The 19,870-nt window shown below is 38.7% G+C and overlaps 1 protein-coding gene across 4 annotated transcripts in view; it reads left to right on the forward strand.

Annotated features, from left to right (window-relative positions):
- zmiz1a (zinc finger, MIZ-type containing 1a) overlaps positions 1 to 19,870 on the forward strand; it is a 134,325-nt gene that overhangs the window by 31,148 nt on the left and 83,307 nt on the right. For all 4 annotated transcript variants that reach the window (XM_084092991.1, XM_084092992.1, XM_084092993.1 and 1 more), the window contains exon 2: positions 6,719 to 6,842. The gene's annotated coding sequence lies outside the window, so the exon portion shown is untranslated. The remainder of the gene's footprint in view (positions 1 to 6,718; positions 6,843 to 19,870) is intronic.

Raw genomic sequence — 19,870 nt, forward strand, 5'->3', positions numbered from 1 at the left:
TAATTATTGCTGTTTTTACTAGTACTGTTTTTAATCTTACCTTTGAATGGTAGTATTCTTCTGACAGTTTTCCACCTTTTTTTTTGTCTTTTCAAATATAATGGTTTACGAGCTGAGGATCCATCATATTTGAAAACTGTCCACTGGATTCACACTTCAGTAAATGCAGTAGCCTATGTCATCCAGGTATTGTTCAACCGCTATGTTATTATCAACACTGAGTTATGTAGATCGTCATTTTTGAGCACTGCTATTTGAACACTGAAGTATGGATATTCGTAGACTAGTTTTGTTTTGTCTGATCGTGTTTTGGTTTATATCTAGGCTGTGTGTATCTGACTGTTATCCCCCAAAACAGGCTAAAGACAGTTTGGAGTACTTTCCCAGTCATTCATTCCAATCTGCTTCAAAGAAGCTTATACGGGCTTTGCCGAATGGCTTCCCGAATGGGCAGATTTGCAGGAAACTGAACAATCTACAAGCAAATGAATGATTTCAAGAAAAGCCTTCTTTTTAATAACCAATATATGAGATGCTGTGTGACGTATCTTGATCAGGTTACTAATGCAGGGAAATGAATCGTTAATCAAGACACTGGGGAAGTGTGCTCAGCATGAAGCAAATTACCTGGATTAGCATAGCAAAACGCTGCATAATGTACCTTTACCACGATGTGGAGTCTCAGTGAGAGAGAGATGCCTGTTAATTACAGTAGCGGTAAACAGAATGTGAATGTGACAGGGCTAAATGGAGCTGAGAGAATGGAGAAGCTAAAATGGAGTCCGATTTTTATATTCCCGTCATGTTTGTTTTGAATTTGCTGCTTGAAACTTTGACATTTGACTCAGTATGCATGATGTCTAAATGGATGTGATACGTAGTCATCAAGATAACAGAGGATCAAATGGTTCTCTAACTTTTCAGGCCAAGAACCAGCTTTTATCAAATCAGAACATCTAAATACCACCAATTTTCCTTGTAATTTTTTCTCAGCTTTGAACAAATTGAAATCTCTCTGAGTGCAAATTTAAGGCCCGTGAGCCAGTCAAAATAATAATTTTTTTTTTTTTTTTCAATATTAATATTTCTGTATTTATAGTGATAGTTCACCCAGGAGTTTTACTGTTTAAAACAAAAATACCATTTACTTGCACTCATGCTGTTCCATCTTTATTTGACTTTTTCTTCAGTGGGACACAAAAGGTATATTTTTTTTGAAGAATATCTTTTTTTGCTTTTATCTTTTGTCTTTTTTTTCTCCATACAATCAAAGTCAATGAATACTTAGGACTGTCAAACTACACAATGACGACAGAGCAACAAAAACAATTTCATAAATGTAATTTATATGGGTGTTTTTCCAAGTCGTCTTAAGCCATATGATGGAGGATTTAGGATGCTGTTTGTCCATTTATTTGATGGATGTGCTTTTCTGTAAGATGTTTTGGGTCAAGCAAAATTTGAAGGAAATTTAAAAGAGCATTGATTTGTAGATATTGTCTTCATTTTACATGATGGACTGTCCCACAAATATAGGGTTTGATGTTTATAAATGCACGTCCTTACAAACATCTATCATTGCAACCACAGTTTCCACTAAATTACCATGTGGTAAATATGTGGTAACTTGCTATTAGCCGCCACTGTCATTCAAAAAAAGAAATGTAAACAAAATGACAGAAGGATTCTGAAATGGTTGTTTTATTGTTTGCAGGATATTTCATATTATTTTGGTTGTAAGAATAACTGGAGTTATTATGGTATTTATTACATATGATTACCATGGTAGTTTTTTGTGTGATTATGTGTGGGTAATGCGCGTGACGTTATTGTGCAGCTCCTTTCAGAGCGACGGTCTTTTCACACTGTTGACAGATATAGGTCACTTTAACATGAACGTGAGTTACTATCAAGACCAAAACAAAAAGACGTGATATGTGAACTTGGACCCTGACAGATATTTTAAATTTAGCATTTGTCTTTTTAGCTTACAATTTCATCTCCTGAATATTTTAGAAAATCATATTTGTGTCTGAGAAAATTATTCAGTTGTTTAATATTACAGTAGTTGAGAATGTTAAAACTCTTAACAAAAAAAGCAAGGTTCTTTCTGTTAGATGCTTGCTTGTCTTTGACTGGTTACTGCAAGAGATACCTAGCATCTGAATGGGCCTTTTTCTGACTGGCATGAACATCTGGCCTTGGTATTGTATGCATTTCTGAACAGTTATGCTTTTATTGCAGCCAGTACTATTTCACTTGAAGTCTGTTTGTGCGCAGATATTTGAACCAAATGGTTTTTACGCGGAGAAGACTGCATCATTAAAGGCAAAGTGTATTATGTCCGCACCACTTAGCATTAATAATGACTGTTTTCAATCAAGTTTCCTGAACACACCCTCTGTCTGTTATTGGTTGATGAACAGATGGTTCCTCCCAAAGTCACCTGATTGGCTGAGCCAGCGTTGCTGTTTTGGTCTGGTAGGGATTCACAATCAAACAAACAGAGCAATGTTTGATAGTGCCGCACGGGATTCATCCTGCAGTGCAAATGTCTTGTTTATAGTTGTCTCTGCATATTAAGCTGGGAAAGTATTTTAACACTGAAAAAAATAACACTCTTCAGCTTTAAGTGAAGTCTAAAAAAGCTAAGGTCTATGGCACGGCAGGTCTATGGCACATTTTTATTAAACTTATCAGATAGAATGTTTTTTTTTTTTTTTTGACATTTGGTGTTTTAAATGGATCTCTAAACCAAAGTAAATGAAATGTTTTAATCTGATCATCCCTGACTATCTGACGTTCTACAGCATTAAATGCTATTACAGTAAGCTGCAGAAGTGGCTACACAACAGAAGGACTGCAGTGTTTGCTTTCTGTTATATCCTGAGGACATTTTAGAAATGACCAATTAGAGGGAACCGTGCCCAAATTGTTTCAATTGTTGACATTTACTCTGGAGCTCCAGTTGATGATATCACTGATTTGGGAGCGAGGTGTAACGCTTGACCTGTTTGTTTTTGGGTGGGAATAGTTTTCCTCAGCTAATTTCCCTCTGATAAGTATCTGACAACCCATAGTGTGGCACATTATCTCCGGCTGAGGAAAATGGTTTCTTCAGAGTGTGAATTGATTTTGCTGGATGCCCATGCGATGCGGCACTTCAAAATGCTCACTGTTTTTGCGGCACCTCAAAATGCTCATTCTTTGTTTGTTTTATTTAAACTATTTTTTTTTTGCATACTCTATTTGCATGTAAATGATCAATTATTGCTTTTGGCAGGGTTCTGCCACCCGACTCTTGTCTGTAGTGAGGAACTGTACTGTTTCACCTTAACAAATGATGTTTACACTCCCACCCCCCACTTCCATTCGTAATTATCAGCTGTTTGCACTGCTGGCTACATTGATTTTTCTTTCTTTCTTTCTGCATGTCATGACTCAACATTTATTAGTCTGTTTAAATTGAATTGAGGGTGTGTTATGTGAAAACGGCTGGTTCTTTCAGAATTATGCCTGAATTTTCGGATGCAGAGAATTCCGTGCATGCAGGAGCGTGTCGTCTAGTGCAGTTCACAGCATTTAGAGGATGGAGAAGGGTCATGGTTTTGAAGGGTTGAAGCAGATCAGTGGAATTGTGCAGGGTTGACAGACATGCACACTAGAGCACAGATGTTTAAAAAAAAGTATAGGTATGTCATAAAATCTAAATGAAAAACCTGAATAATTTCAAAATTATATAATATTTTAATATATATGACTGTATACATACACACGTGCATGCATACATGTTTAATTATTTGATAAATCCATATAATACCGGGCCAAAATTGTATTGGTTTAAGCCATGTATTATAAAGTAACAGATAATTGTATGGTTAAGTTAACTGAATTTTATTAAATGCATTTTTTTTTCCTCATCGCTGTCCATGACTTTGTCAGAACAGGCATGCAAGCAGTTGAGAGACATTTTGTACAGTGTTTGTGAAAAGGACTTGCTTCTAGCACTCCATAAAGAGTTATCACAGAGGATCGACACATTTGAAAAGCATTCCGATGTTTGCTCTGTATCAGTAACAGTACTGACACTTCCAATAATCTCTCATTTTGAAACGCATGCTATTACTCTGGAATATTTTAAGGGTTATTTGAAACCTCATTGAGAAACAGTTGATACTCAATATCAGGTCGATTTGCCTTAGCTCTGTTCTTTCTTCCTAGATCTGCACATGAAACTTGATTGCAGATATGCACCAAATTTTCCACTACATTTATTTTCTCATGAATGTTTGCATATTTCAGTGATTGCCTTCTAGTGGATTCAAATATGCAGAAATGGCAATCTTCCTCTTCTGGAATGAAGCATGTACTCATTTCACAGCCTCTAATTGCTTTTCTGTAAAATGGTCAATTGTTCCACTTGCGCAAAGACTAAAGTAGATGCTAAAGTGGAATCCTTGCTCTGATCATTCATATCGGTATATGATGCAAGATCACTCATACAGGTAAAACAGAATTACTTAAGTTTATTGAAATGACTACCTGAATTTGATCACTGACCTGTCCTAAAGTTGTTGCTTTGTTGCCATTGTGTTGCTTTATCTTTGCTGATTTGCTCTGAATGGTTTTTAACATGTTGCTATGTGGTTGCTAGGGTCTGTTGGGGATTTGTAGGTGGTTGCTTATAGAGTGCTGAAGTGATTTGTAGTTTTTGTAGGCCGAAACTCGATGAAGTTTTTAGCACTTCATCATGCGAAAGTCAATGGGTTTTCTGAATGGGTTTTTGGTCAATGCCTGAAATAAGGTCTGTGGTTAACAACTTCAAGATATTTTCACGCTTTGTTCTACGGCATAAAATACGAAATAAAATACCTTTACGTTTTTGTGACGTGACATGTCTTGATAAAGTTGGTGGTTAAATAGTACTACAGGGGTTGTTGAGGACATTAAACATCATCACACCAATCAGGTGAACTCATCTACTCAGTCTGCTTTTCATTGCCTTTATAATTACACTCTTGCAAACTATTCTAACTCAGACTTTCAGGGAAAATGTTTGGTAACACTTTATTTTAGGTTTCAATTCTCACTTTTAACTAGTTGCTTATTAGTTGCTTATATAATGCATATTATTAATATATTGGCTGTTTATTAGTACTTACAAAGCACTTATTAATGCCTTATTCTGCATGACCATATTTATTCTACATCCCTAATCCTACCTAAACTTAACAATTACCTTACTAACTAGTAAAAAGCAATAATTAGAAGTTTGAGGCAAAAAAATTGGACCCTAAAAAAAAGTGTGACCAAATCATTTTTTTTTTATTATGACTGAAAGAGTCATAAATCATGTGCCATAGTGTAGTTCATTTAGCTTTTTCTTCTGCCGATTGTATTTCGGCATCGAGATTCAAAAAGGTTGTGTTCATTGGTGAAGATATTCATGATGAACTAAACATGTAGGCCTAAGACTCAAACTTTTGTTTGATACAGAGCTTATTTTCTGCAATAATCCAAAAGCCAGTAGAAAAAAACCTATTGGTTTTTTGTTGAGGGAACAAAGGTGATGCTAAATTGCGGGCTGGCCTACAAAACTCTATTGACCCAAGTGAAAAGAGCCCACTCAAAAGTCTCTATGATATTCTGGTCTCTAATTATGACGTTTGGGATTTTTAGTTAGTCTGATCATTTAGAAATGTCCAAATGATAAGCATGTCAAGTGGTGATGTGGTTCCATTTTGGTTAATATGAGGTCCAAAAAACTGCTTGGAAGCAGCTGCTCAGAAACTTGGCTCTTCTCAGTATGTCTTCACTTTTGCAATCTGACCAGCACAACAGAGACTCTGTGTTCCTGTGTTCGCTCCATCGCGGGCATTGCGGCACATCGCCATTTGCTGATCCTGTTCTCAGCAGCTTAGGACGTATGTGTATAATGCTCAGAGAGATGTGGTGGTCGGCCATTCAATCCAGTTAGCAGCTATCCGATCCGGGTACGATGAGAGGGCCCAGTCATTATCACTTGCACATTCATGCCACACATTACCGTCTGACCTTCACATCGCTGTCACTCAAAAAGCGGCCTCAGTACCCTGTCACATGCCAAGAAACTAAAGATTCTCCACCCCTATCACTTATACAAGGTTAATAGCCGCTTAATTGGCTTACCTGGCAACGTGCAATCGCTTGTGAGGTCAGTAAATTAGATTTGGTGCTGACACATACCACTCTACATGTTTATGGTGCTCTGCTCTCGCAGTTACACAAGGCATTGGTGTCCGTTTTTACCCTCTGTTTCTCTACGTCCTTACCTCTCAGCGAACTGTGAAGGAGCTCACCCAGCCGTTCTGGAAACGTATCATTTTAAATTGTGGTAACTGCTATATGTAATGAATTTTGGATTAGGAGTAACAAAGCGGCTCTATGATAACCTTTCGGAAGGATGCAGTTTGTAAGCAGAGGGAAACGGGTTATAGCAGGAGTCTACTCCCAGACACCCCAGGGTGGCTGCGTTTGATGTCACTCTAGCTGAAAACTCCCCAGCGCAACACAAACAAAACATGCCGTACCAGACCTGTGCGGATACATCAGTAGAGCGGGAAATGTCATATCGTCAGGGGTGTGCGTGTGAAGTGAATTACTCTGGTTTGGTGAGTGTCCCTGGGAGGATACTCTAATTTCAAGCTGAAGGTGTGACATGTCTTTTATTTCTTCCCAGGTGCAGTGGACCCTAGTTTGGACGGGAGCTCGCAGAGGGACCTTCCCCACGGACTATATGAAGGGACGGGAGGGGAGGGGGAGGGGGGGCTGCTGACATTACTCCCAGCTTGAAGAACACACAGGTTGGCATGCCTTTTAAATCTGACATGTTGTTTTTACAATGTCATGAAGTTTATTGTTGTTCACTTTTAGTGGGTGTAAATTTAGTTGTTCTTTCAGTATAGATAATTTAATGGCTTGCATTTTGTACCTTTTTGCATTTTGACTTGAAGGCAGTGTTGCTTACTGTGCCTTTTTTATCTTTCATACCGACAACCCCATTAATAAGGCTCAAATACCTCTTCTTTGACACCAAACCTGACATGTGTTCCTTTTAACTCTGGCGTTAAGTGGAAAAATCATGAGATTACTTGCTATTTAATTATTATTTAATTATTAATTTGTCTACATTTATTTTAAGTCACAATTGTTGCTTTATGTTGGAGCTTTGACAGAGGGTAGGCACAAGGACAACCGCACTTTATATGTCTTTTGCAAAACACTACTTTCTGTGCCACAGCTCTGATGATTTCTGCAGTTTATGTACGTCGTTCTACATATCAGCATCGTCTGTTAAAAAGAAATACTGGTTGACGCCTATATTGACGCAAAAATGTTGATGAGATTTTCAAGTGGTCACTGCAAGTGTATGTAAATATGACTCCCATTGTCTCAAAAAGCATGACAAATCACCAAACAGTAACAGCATTTCAAGCGGCTTAGAACAAAATACGTAACATCTGGATAACGTTTGACCTTTGCACACTGTCCTCTGTACCGGCAGTGGGTCATTCCCGTCTTCTGCCATAAGCTGAGAGATGTTTACATATCCTGTACGATTATGCCTTTCATGAGAGCGTGGTGAGAATCGGGAACATGCTGGGTTGATTTGGCCAGATTGGAAGCCTGTGAGTAATATTCGGCAGAACAGACCCGTGCTGGATGGACGTCTGGTAGTGTTTATGCGCAGGGTAGCTGCATCTGCACACAGAATGCCTCGTACCCTCAGGCCTCCAGCACCTGCATAATGGAACAACAGAGAAGAAAGAGAGGGGAAAGAGATCAAATGACAAGGGCTTGGGTTTCTCACTTCAAATGTTTCTTATTTTTTGACTTGCACCAGGAAAATATTTCAACGACCTCAGAGAGTTGCGCGTCGATATGATGGAGCGGCCTTGTCGCCGTTTCGTAAACATTTGTCTTATTGCGTGTTTGGCTGTTCTCCCCAAAAGCCACTCTTGGAAATTCATGGAGGAAAAACACATTTCTGTGAAACGATCGCAGGGTGCCTTACACAATGATTTAATATAGCTTTGTTTTTTTCCTTTCTCCCAGCTTTTTAGTCAGGGATTTGGGGAGGCGGGGGCAAGGAGGGAAATAAATAAATAAATAAATAAAGGTGGTGGTTAATCTCGCTTAGTGCAGTGTGAACGCTGAGCAGTGCTGTGGCCTGACAAACATCTGCCTCGCACACAGCCGAGCGGGATCAGCTAAAGCGATTAGCGCGCTCACGTCAGCCTGTGGAGACGGGTGCTTGTTACAAAAGCCAGAACACCAGCCTTTCCTCCCACACTCCACCTGGAACACTGACACTGCAGCGCAAGGACCGGCTTCACAAACCGCTAACTTTTCTAATACGCATATGCTCCTCTTTCTCAGAACAAAGCAACATGTAGCTCAGAGGATTGAGCAATCTGTCGTGGTACTAAAGCAGATGCTTATCACAGCCAGAGTTGTATCTGAAACTTCTTAATTAGCATATATGTAATGAAATATGCTATTCATTAAGGTGTAATTGTAATTTTACACTCGCTTTGTACCGAGACGGGGGTCTCGGTGTGATAACGGCTGACCTTTCCGTTGCTGTGTGTAAAGGGAGACTGTATCCTGCACATGCTTTTACAGTTAACCTCATTAAAGCAAAGGAGGGGCGATACTTCCTGAAAGGGGTCTCGACAGCTTTCTTTCACTTTTTCTCTTTTTCACTTAATTTCTCTTCTAAATGTTATTAATCTGCATTTTTCTTTCCCAGTAAAATTTTTAAAACAAGATAAAGATATTTAAGATATTGAGACTCTTTCTCTTCTCTTCTCTTCTCTTCTCTTCTCTTCTCTTCTCTTCTCTTCTCTTCTCTTCTCTTCTCTTCTCTTCTCTTCTCTTCTCTTCTCTTCTCTTCTCTTCTCTTCTCTTCTCTTCTCTTCTCTTCTCTTCTCTTAAACTGTTCTACTTTAATACTCTTTGTCTTCCCTTTCCATTTCCCTCTCTTCCTTTTTTCTTCTCCCTTTAATCTTGACATCCAAGTTCTAGTGTCCCCAGCCGTGGCGAAGGCAGTGATGCTCTGTGTGAGGTTGACTTTGTTTTCCGCCCTCATTTTTCAACAATGTTGTGAATGGCCTCTTATATTGTGTGGCTCCTCAAACAAGGCTAAGTGTCTCCTTGGTTTTTGACAACAATTGATGTATTTATATATTTTAGAGTTTAAATTAAAGCAATAGTGAGTATTTTTGGTTTTCTCAGTTTTATACATTGCTCTGTTTGAGCAACCTGAAACTGCCCCCAAACTTACAATACTGGTTGAGCCAATTTTGTGAGTTTAAGCTGTCCTTTTGACTGACTAGTGTTTGTTAACCATCATTGTTTTGGGGCGGAAATGACAAATTGTAGCTGTCAATCTCTTTTTCATCTAGACTTGAAGATGTTTTGCATTCCGAAGATATTTATGTCTTCATTGTCTCCCATACCACATAATATAAGCACAGTAAGAAATTACTTTGACGGTGAAGTTTTCTCTGGGCATGTGTACAAGCCACATGGTGTGTTTGATAAAGAAAAATGATGTCAGCACTCGCAGGATTAGCTCACACCACAGGAATTAACATCCCAGCTCCTGTAGCACCCAGGATTTCACTTCTCTTTGATATCTAGCCTGCGCAGTTACGGGAGGAAAACGCATCTGAGAGGAGGAATACTCCCGATTCTATGTTTCTGTTTTCGATCTGTGGGAAGGTAGTCTTTACCTTTGTAAATTACTGTTTTCTCCGTTGATAATAGCGCAGCCGCAGCCGCAGCCAGATATGGCAGTGCTCTGAAACTGTATTTTTTCAGGCTAAAATCTACTGATACTTTCAGTATTTAAACTACAGTAAAGCTATCAATTTAAAATGTAGTTCGCTACTCTACAAGTTACTAAGAAAAAATAACCACAGGGGGCAATATCTTTAAATATAATTCAGAAGTTTGGGGTTGGTAAGAAATATTATATATATTTTATATTTATCTTATGCTCACCAAAGCTACATTTACTGAATACAGTATAAACAGTAAAATTGTGAAATATTATTAAATTTTTTAAAAAAGTGTTTTCTTTATTAATGTAGTTTATTCCTGTGATGACAAAGCTGAATTTTCAGCATCATTACTCCAGTCTTCAGTGTCACATGATCCTTCAGAAATCATTCTAATATACTGATTTAAAGGTACGAAACAAAGCTACTGCTGCTACAATACATCAGCCTCACTCTGAAGCCCAATTTATACTTCTGCGTCGAACTCCCGCCGTAGCTACGTCGTACGCTGTGTGTAGCACGCGTACCCTGACGCGCACCTCTCCAAAAATGTAACAACGCGTCAATTCTACGTGGACGCAAGCGCTGTGATTGGTCTGCTAGAACCGCTCCCTCGGGTTTCACATGTTCCCTCTTTGTGAGTAATTGCGCGTCAACACAGACAATGACGCAGAAGTATAAATTAAAAACAATGCGTTGCCTACAGCGTAGAGGCTCCGGCGTGGGTCCGACGCAGAAGTATAAATCAGCCTTCAGTCAAGTAATACAGCTTTGCCAAGAATTGCCTATATACTGGCACTTTGTTGTTGTTAATGGAGGTTTGCCATCAAGTTACTTTACTTTTTTTTCCCCCATTGTTGGCTCAGATTAAGTTCAACACCCCTTTTGGATGGAAGGTGTTGAAACAAGCTGAAATGTCCCTTCTACCCATGCCAAAAGTGCATTCATGAAGAGCACTGACTGTGCAATGCGGGACAGATGTGGGGATTCCTCTTGAAATATGTCTTTTGTGTGGAAGGGAAATTAAAGCTTAGGCTGGGATGTTCTTCATCTCACTTCTGGAGGTGAAGAGGCTGAGAATTGTGCATCTGTGTTGCGTTTATGCCAATGACAGCTAGCATCCTGATAGGGCTCAGAGTTTGACACCATGCCAAAACTGATACACGGTTTCAGTGTAGCATACATTTGAGCGAGTCAGTAGCCTTGTAACCTATTGATTTTAGAGACTTTTTTAGTTTTTGTGTATTTTTTTGGAACTCGAAAGTTTCATTGTGATTTAGGTGGAAAAGAACGACTAGTGCATTATTAATCAGTTCTCTTTTTATGTTCCACTGTGGACATTAAACCCCAATTGTTTCACACATATGTTGTCATAGCAGTGAGATATAAACTTTTCCTTTGTCAGCTACTCACCAATAAAAACTAACATTTGAATCATTAAATGTACAGACGTGTATGCTGCCCTTGACAGGAAGCTATATGATTACAAAAGATGTTTTCTGTTGGCCTGCCAGGCCATGCAGCCATGATGAATGAATGTAATATACAGTGCATCAAGAGTGGACACATGCATTAATGGCTCTCAATAATTTGAGCAATACATTTCAAATGCTACTTGCACTCAGGGGCTGATTGTTTCTGAATGATTTAATCTTGTTGAGTTGTCTCCCGCCCGTTCGTGTCAATAAACAGGAAAACAATGTGCTCATTTGAATAATATCACAAATTGTGTAGTTCCTGGCAGTCCCGGGCTGTGCAGTGTGAAGAGTGCCAGCCCTCGGGGTCTGAGTGAACAAAAACAAATCACTGCATTGCTTACACAATTACAAACCTGCGTACTATTCATCTGCACAGGATATGCGAATTACTTATCTGAATGCGTCTCCAGATATTATCACTAGCACACAGTGTTGCACAGATTGAGATGTATGAGATATAGGTTCTTGAAGCAAATCGGTGTGCATATGCATAAGAGGAATCTGGCTGGTTATTTTAATATAAAGATTGTCAAAGATTAGCTTCATATTATATAGTGTCGAATTATAATATTACAGTATAAAATCAAAAAAAAAAATCTGTTTTTTCCTTTTTCAAGAAGATTCACAAAAGAGCTATTGTTTTGAATAAGACTCATTTACTCTAAATCATTCTGAGCCACTCGCTGAATTATTTTTTGGTTCATGTATTGGAACTGCAATCAGTGTAGCATTTTTGTATTTTATTAAAAAACAATTATATTCAACAATCTACCATTTGAAGTGATCCTTCGATTTGTTTTCCTTCAGACATCTAAAAAAAGTAATCTGGCTCTTAAATGTTTCATTTTTGGAGGCGGTGGCTTCATAGTAGTTGTTTTGGTTGTGGAGCCCTGGAAGAGCTTGAGAGCTATTGGGGTGGAGACTGAACTCAAACAAAGCCTTGAGTTATCAGAACATACTGTCTCATCCAGCTGCACTGATTATATGAATTCCTCTCATTTATTTGCTGGTGATTTAGGGCGTTCACAATGTTGGTGTTGCTCTCTAACAAGACTATCTGGAGTTGATTTACGGATACAGTCTGTTGGATAGAAAATCTGAGGCCATTATGATTCTGCCCAGACCAACATTAAAAAGTGTATTTATTGCACTTCCAGTTTTTATGTGTGATCCGAAGCAGGCGGCTTGCCCCAGATTGGATGCTCTCATTTGACAAACCTCCATTTTGCTTGAATCTGACAGCAGTCATCTCAATGCATTACATCCAGCGTACGCATAACGGCTCCTCCAATCATATATTTTCATTCTCTCCTTCCAACTCTGTGATCTTTATAGACTCCATAAAGAATGACAGATGTTTCAGGTTTCTTGGTTTCCCCCACCCCAGACTCCCCAGGTTGGGTCTCGGTGACACCTTTTGTTCAAGGCCCCCAGAAGGACCTGCAGGGGTGGGGCGACGTACAGAGCTGCCGTAACAAAGCAATTAAAGAGCTGCGGTGATGGGGACATTTTATAGTATCAGAAGGATGTCAGAAGGAGGAATGTGGTAAGCATTTAAAGCAGCAAGCCATTCAAGATCTGAATGAAAATGCTCCCATCTCTAGCGAGACCTCCTGTAGCCCCACGCCTTCCAGAGGAGGAGAGCTTGAAAGACATCCAGACTGAGTTTAAGGCCTGTGTGCTCCTGGTAATGAAGCACAGAGAGGGAGGGAAGGGGCCTCTGGTATGTGTTTAATTAGCAGAGGGTCTAGCTAACTGACTATTAAACTCCTGATTACAGTGTGAAATTTAACTTAAATTAAGGAGTTCAAGAACTCTTGGAAATTGAAATAATGCCAGGAATAGGACAATTGTTCAAGTAGGTTGCTTACTGGTTCTTGGCTCTATATTTCTACATTTTATATTATGTTATTAGATATACAAAATTAGTATATTAATATTGTATATTTTTATATTTAATTCTTTATAAATGTAGTTCTATTAATAATAATAATTATTATTATTTATTAAAAAAAAATCTATTGATTTGGGACCAAGATGTTCTACCTTTTACATTTTACCTACAAATTCATTTCTGTAATGTGAAAACAGAATAAAAAATTTTAATTAGTAAAATAGTTATACCTAATTGTAGTGTTTTATGTTATGCCTTTTAATTTAGCAAAGGAAATTCTCAATGCATTATGTTAATTGGAATTTGGGGGGGATATTTGCCTAATTATCGTAAAATCACTTTATGGTCCTAAAAATAGGCTTCATTTTCTTTTTGGGGGTGAAACATGACTTGGATACTTTTTTGTAAGATTGATATGACCATTTGGAGTTTTGAAGCAAAGTTTAATTACGTTACGTTTAGCTATAAAGGTTATATGTCACAATCTATCTGTTGACATTCTCAGATATTTCCCAATGGTGCAAGCACAGTTTCAACTGTTTTGAGAGGCAAATAGCTGCATGACTGCGTGAGCTGCAGAAGATTGTTGTACCGTCCAGACCCAGATACCAGAGAGTGAGTTATTCCCTGCACCGTGACCTGATTAATTGAGAACGTCTGAGGTTGTCTGTGGGTTGTGTTCAGGCTCCAGTCGCCGCCCTAACCTCATCCATCTCAAATGCTTGTGTCTAAAGGTTGGCCTCCGAACGCTGACCCCTCGCCTCAGCTGCAGACAAAAAGTCAGTGTGCTTAAGTTGATTGAATGAGAGAGAGCAAGAGAGTGAGCGCGGGATCAAGAGAGAAAGATAGCGCAGAGCGAGTGAGAGACAAAAAGAGGCAACATTTAGACAGCTGCACGCGTAGCGCCATGTATCCATGTCTGTCAAAGCAAGATATTTCTGTCTCCTTAGTGTTGCCCGCAGGCTGCCAAGCAGGCCATCTCGATGTCATCACCGTCACCCTGCTGTCATTGGCTAAAAAGGCCTGGCTGCGTGCGTTCCTGAAGAACAGCATGTGCTGGAGTTAAGGGCTCTGCTAGCCCAGGCCTAATTGGAGTGCGTCAGTCAGGCAGCTTGACTCATCGAAAATTACTGGGAGCAGTGCTCTTAATAGGAAAGCAGAGAGGAATGACAATAAGATCATGATACCACCACATCCAATGGCAACGATCACATTCCAGGCCTGCAGTAGTTATATTTTAGGAGCTCCCCATGATAACCGTGTACACGATAATAGGCGGTCACATGGCGTTCAGAATGAGCCCTGTCTTATAGATGCAGTCAAGGGTCCAAAAATAACACTTGTGCCAAATGCAAGTAAAAATTGGCTTTGGTGAGGACTAGGGGTGTAACGGTAAATGTGTTTGTCCTGAATCATCACTGTTCAGACGACAAAAACACAGGTGATCCACACTCCAATCCAGAAGGGGGCGCCTGCGGTAATGCAGCACTGTTTACTAACCGCCACAACAGGAAAAAGCAGGAGAGGAAGAGACGATCTATGCACCAACCATAGATATCATATATAAAGGCTAGATGTCTCGTGCTCGCTGCTGGCCAATGGAGGTCGACGTCCGCACGTGGCGGCCATCTTGCCACAGTGTGCTCGCTCACTCGTTTAATGGTGCATGTACTTTTAAATAACCATAACTTGCTCAATTTGCTACCGATTTTCAAACGGTTTGGTTTGTTATAAACGTCAGAGATGTAGTTATGACACTGCATACATACAGTGCATACATATGAATAATTATAACATACATGTTCAAGCATTCGAAATTATAGCCACGTTAATAACGTTTGTAAGAAACCAAACCGTTTGTAAATCCGTCAAGATTTCAGCAAGATAAGAGGATTTGTGTGCGTGCTGATCATTCACCTTAATGCACAGCTTCACTGTGACAAGATGGCCGAACGGTGATGCCGGAAGTGACTGCGCCATAAGACATCTAGCGTTTATATATGATATCTATGGCACCAACCCCCATAGATCTACACAAATAAAAATAGACCCTTCACATGTTTTGAATTGTTGCCATAAATGACAGAATATTTTAAGTTGTGTCCGCCGTTTATTTTTCATTATTCTATTTATATTGTGTTTTTATAACATGAGATGCTTTTTCAGTTATTTAGCTGATTGTGATCAAATACCTATTGTTTTTTTGTTCAAAAATGCAAAAATGCATTCTGTTTACTGCTAAGTGCTTAATACACTAAAGGAGGCTGTACTGTACCAACTACCTCAGGGAGGACTGAATGCCGCTAGCTGGAACAAACTGTAATTTGCACTACTGTCTGTTTAAAATAAATGAAAAGAAACCTAGCATTGGGGATTTGTTGCTTTTTACTGTTGTACCGAACTTGCATCGAATCGCGAAAACCCAAAAACCGAACTGTGACTTCTGTGTACCGTTACACCCCTAGTGAGTACATAAAGTCACTCGCCAGTTGGGCGGATTAATACGTGGTAAATTGAATTGTAAGAAGAGTCTGACCCTCGCTAATTTAAGTGGCGTGAGCAAATCGAATCATAGGTTGTGACATGTACGTCTTTAACATCATACATTTATGTACTATGCCTACAAAGTTTATTTCTCAAACTCTTCCTCACATTAAGGCACCAAAAGGATGATTATGATGATGATAATAATTATATTTAATAATTAATGTTTGTAAAGGCCTATTATAAATGTTTATATTTGTGTTTGTTTTAATTTAATAATAATAATATTATTATTATTATACTTTTGTTTTTTATATTTATATAAAAATAAATATAATAAAAATAAATATAAACCTATTTATATTTATATTGTATTCTTATGACTATGAGATTATTTAGCTTTTATATTTATATAAAAATCTTGTTTACAGTCCCACCTTCAATATGCAATGTGCTGAAGTAATGATATATCTGATATATCTGAACTGTGGGAGCCGAATTCTATGCGAGTTTCTGGTCAGATACCACACAAATAAAATCTCAAATTACGAATTTTTGTAAGGCACATACATGACACGATTTTTGTATTGTCGGAAATTGAAACATTGTTCAGCGCTTCCTAAAGATTGCGTCGTAACCTCATGGCACACATACTTTCGTGGTGAAACGTGAGGTGGGTGTTTATGTTCTTTAGGTTAACATGGTTATCTGTGGAGGAAACCTGGCCTGCTGGCTCTGTTCTGATGAGCTGACTTCACTTCGCAGCTGCAGAAATGTTCTCTCTCACTGAGCTGCAGGGACATGCCAGTATTTTCATTCCTAACTTCAGGCATTTCCGAGCTCTAACAAAGAAAGTGCGAGGTGATGAAACTAGGGTGGAAGCTGTTTTCCAAAAGCACCAAAAGTATTTTTCCGTGGGAGCAGGTGATGCCGAATTCCACAGAAGCTCTATTAAGATTGGTTCAGAAACATTTCATGATTTCAAGATTATTTTCTTGAAGACATGTCTTTTTCTTACATATTTATTTGAGTTATATCCTGACACAAATATTCCACCAAGAACTGGAGACCTGGACTAACGGTCACACAGGGAACATGCTAAAAAGTGTGACAACACTAGTCTGAATGCCACATCAGCACAACTATTCCCTCCATTTAACACTCCATTGCTTTACTGTATTTTTTTTTTAAACTGGCGGTATTGGAAAATTACAAGCTACTGTTCAAATCACCATCTTGTTTTTAATCCTTTTGGAAAACCGCTTCCAAACGCTGGTGAATCCTGAACTGGAATCCCACTCCTTTTTGTCGAGTTACACTCAATCATCTCCCATTGACCATTGGAAAGGCTCCTGCTGGGGATTGACAGGGAGAGCCTTTGACAGGCGGATACCAATAAACAGGGAATTGCCCTTCCAGAGAAAATAGCTTGGTAATTGTTGGGTACGTTCAAGCTCGGCCGCAAAGAAAAGGCTGGAGTGAGCCTGTGCATTTTTCTGCCCTGCGTCAGGGTTGTAGATGTGTCAGCAAGTCCCTCGCTCTTGTGCGCATGGCTGTGGTTGTCTGCTCAACTTGGCCCGGTGCTGGAGGCCCAGCTGAATGCTTAGTGGTTGGCAGGCTTTGGCCGCTTGCCTGTATAACTGGAGTTTGAATGAAAGGGGCCTTGTGAACTTTTGGGCTACTGTGGCATTTTCCAGCTGCCGAGCGAAGTAATTAAAAATCTTCAGCTATACTGCATGATACGTGTAGTTAAAACGTGCTCGGTTTGCTGGAAATGCCTTGTGAGACTAGTTATTAGATATTGTTGGAATTCTGTTTAAATTTCTGTATTAATCTTGATCTTTACCCCTTTCTCTATACTTGATTTTGTTCATGGTTCACACATTTGCACTTTGCATCGCCGAATCTTTGACTCAGTCAGTCTGTTTGCTTCCAGTTATGCTTTTTAAATGTTTGATGCATTTTTTTTTACACTTGTTTCCTATTGTCTCTGCTTTCTGATTGAGAAAAAAAAAAAAAAAAAAATTTCCTTTGAAACTCATCTACAGTATATTATTCTAGGATTTAATAAAAAAAAAAATACATTCACATTATTTTAAAATGTATTTAAATATAATTATAATTTTAATTAACTTTTTAATTTTATTATTATTATTATTATTATTATTATTAGAAGCTCTTATATATAGAAAATGACAATATTTCTATATTTAAAAGTGTATAAACTATTTATAATTAGAATGTTAAGAATTCTACTGTAGTACTAATAATATTATTAAAAATGAATAGTGATGATAGTAATAATGATTATTATACACTTTTTATATCTATTTATATACGTAAACTAAAACATTATCATGCAATGAATTTGTTTTTATGCTAAAACTCGATGCTAAACTAAATGCTAAAAATGTCCTTTTTTTGTGCAGACAAACACTATGATATCTGTCTATAATAAAACCTAAATCTGGAATCTTGAACATGGAAAAGCATGTGACTTGTACACCGAAATGAGCTTTTTCTTCCCCACTGATGACCCTGTTAGAGTTTATCTTGCCTTCCACAGTTACTGAGTAAATTAGAGCTGCGGAAAACATGGTGACAGATGTCTTACATCACTCTCATGTGATTGGCTGTGAGTTTTTTATTGTCTGTGTGTAGTCTCATTATCCACTGCCCCTGGAAAAGAGCCTAATAAGGCAGACAACAGTCTGCAGTCTCTATTGAACTGTACAGAGAAAAATAAAGGTCTGCACCACATGTAAAGACACCTGCTTGCTAATTTCTATGTTCGCAGAATGCTCGTGTTGTGCTTTTTTTTTTTGTCAGAGAAAATATATGCTTTGATTTTGATGCAGGAAACCAATTGGGGAAAAAAAAGATGTCCCTCCAGCGGGTTGAGCCCTAAATGAATTATTCAGATCTACATGTTGTGTGTTTTGCCGGCCCATTCTGCTTAATGGCATCTTTTATGGCATGCATCTGAGACGACTCCAGATGCAAGACAGCCTCGGCATTTCAGCTTTCTGCATTGCCTCACTGTGTGGCCGAGAAACAGAGCTTAAAATGCTGGAATTCATTTCACTTTTAGCCTCCCCTTAATAAACGATTCGCAAATCAATGGCTGCTTTTGTCATGTAATTTGTTTCCATGCTCAGTTTTGTGATAATGTTTTGCAAGCAAGGCTCTTTGGATCAATATGAGATTGAGGGGGGAAACACAAGCCTGGCTTCTATTTTTCTCTTCAAATATTTGGAAAATGATGCAGTTGGTGCATTATCTCATCCAGAACAATTTAGCTTGATAACGGAATGCTAGTTTTTGTTCAGATAAGAACAGCAGAAGTGCATTTTAACATGAAACGAAAGACGATTCATATTAAAATTTGATACACATCATTAAGAATAATCAGCGCAAGAACGTGCATGTAAACAGAAGTTTGTGTTTTAAGCAAAACAGATTTTAAATGTGCACAACACCAGGAAAAAACTCGCGATTCAAAATCTGACGCGAACGTGGTTTTCTTGCATTGTTGGTTTTTATAATGAGCTGATTTTTGAGTCATCAGCGCTTTGTTTTACATGTAGCAGCACTCATCTGCGGTGTGCAACACCTTTGTGTGTTTGTGTGTGTTGTGCCTGGTCTTTCCTCAGCTGCACCTGCACTAATTGTAAGTGTGCAGCTGTGATGTGAGAGCCGTACTCCAGCTGGGAGAGCTTGTTGAGCTGCCACACAAACCCGGCGAGCTAAACACCCCAGTAAGTCCCTCCTTGACTCAGCTAATGAGTGTGGAGCGTAGACAATACACCCCAATCCAACAGCCCATCTGAGCGCCACTGCAGTCCAAGAACCGGAGGAGGTCGGCCATAGACCATTCTCAGTTTGTGCTCCGTGACCGTGAAAGTGTGGATAATCAAGCCTTTGCTGTCTCGGCCTCCTGTATCCCGACTGTGTCTTTCCTTTATTGTTAGTATCAGTCCATCTCAAGGGTTTCTCTCACGCTGAGTGACTCCAGATCAGTCATCCAGCCTGAAGGTCATATTTTCTTAATAAGTAAATGATACTCTGTGTCACAAAGGTTTCATGTTTATGCAGTTCTCAAAAATAAGGATTTTTTTGGAATTTATTATTATTATTAGTTGTTTTTTTTAATGCAAGTTTTCTTTATATAAAAGTATTAATTCATTATT

The sequence above is a fragment of the Abramis brama genome, assembly GCF_963993115.1.
Source record: "Abramis brama genome assembly, chromosome: 19".
Lineage (NCBI taxonomy): Eukaryota > Metazoa > Chordata > Actinopteri > Cypriniformes > Leuciscidae > Abramis > Abramis brama.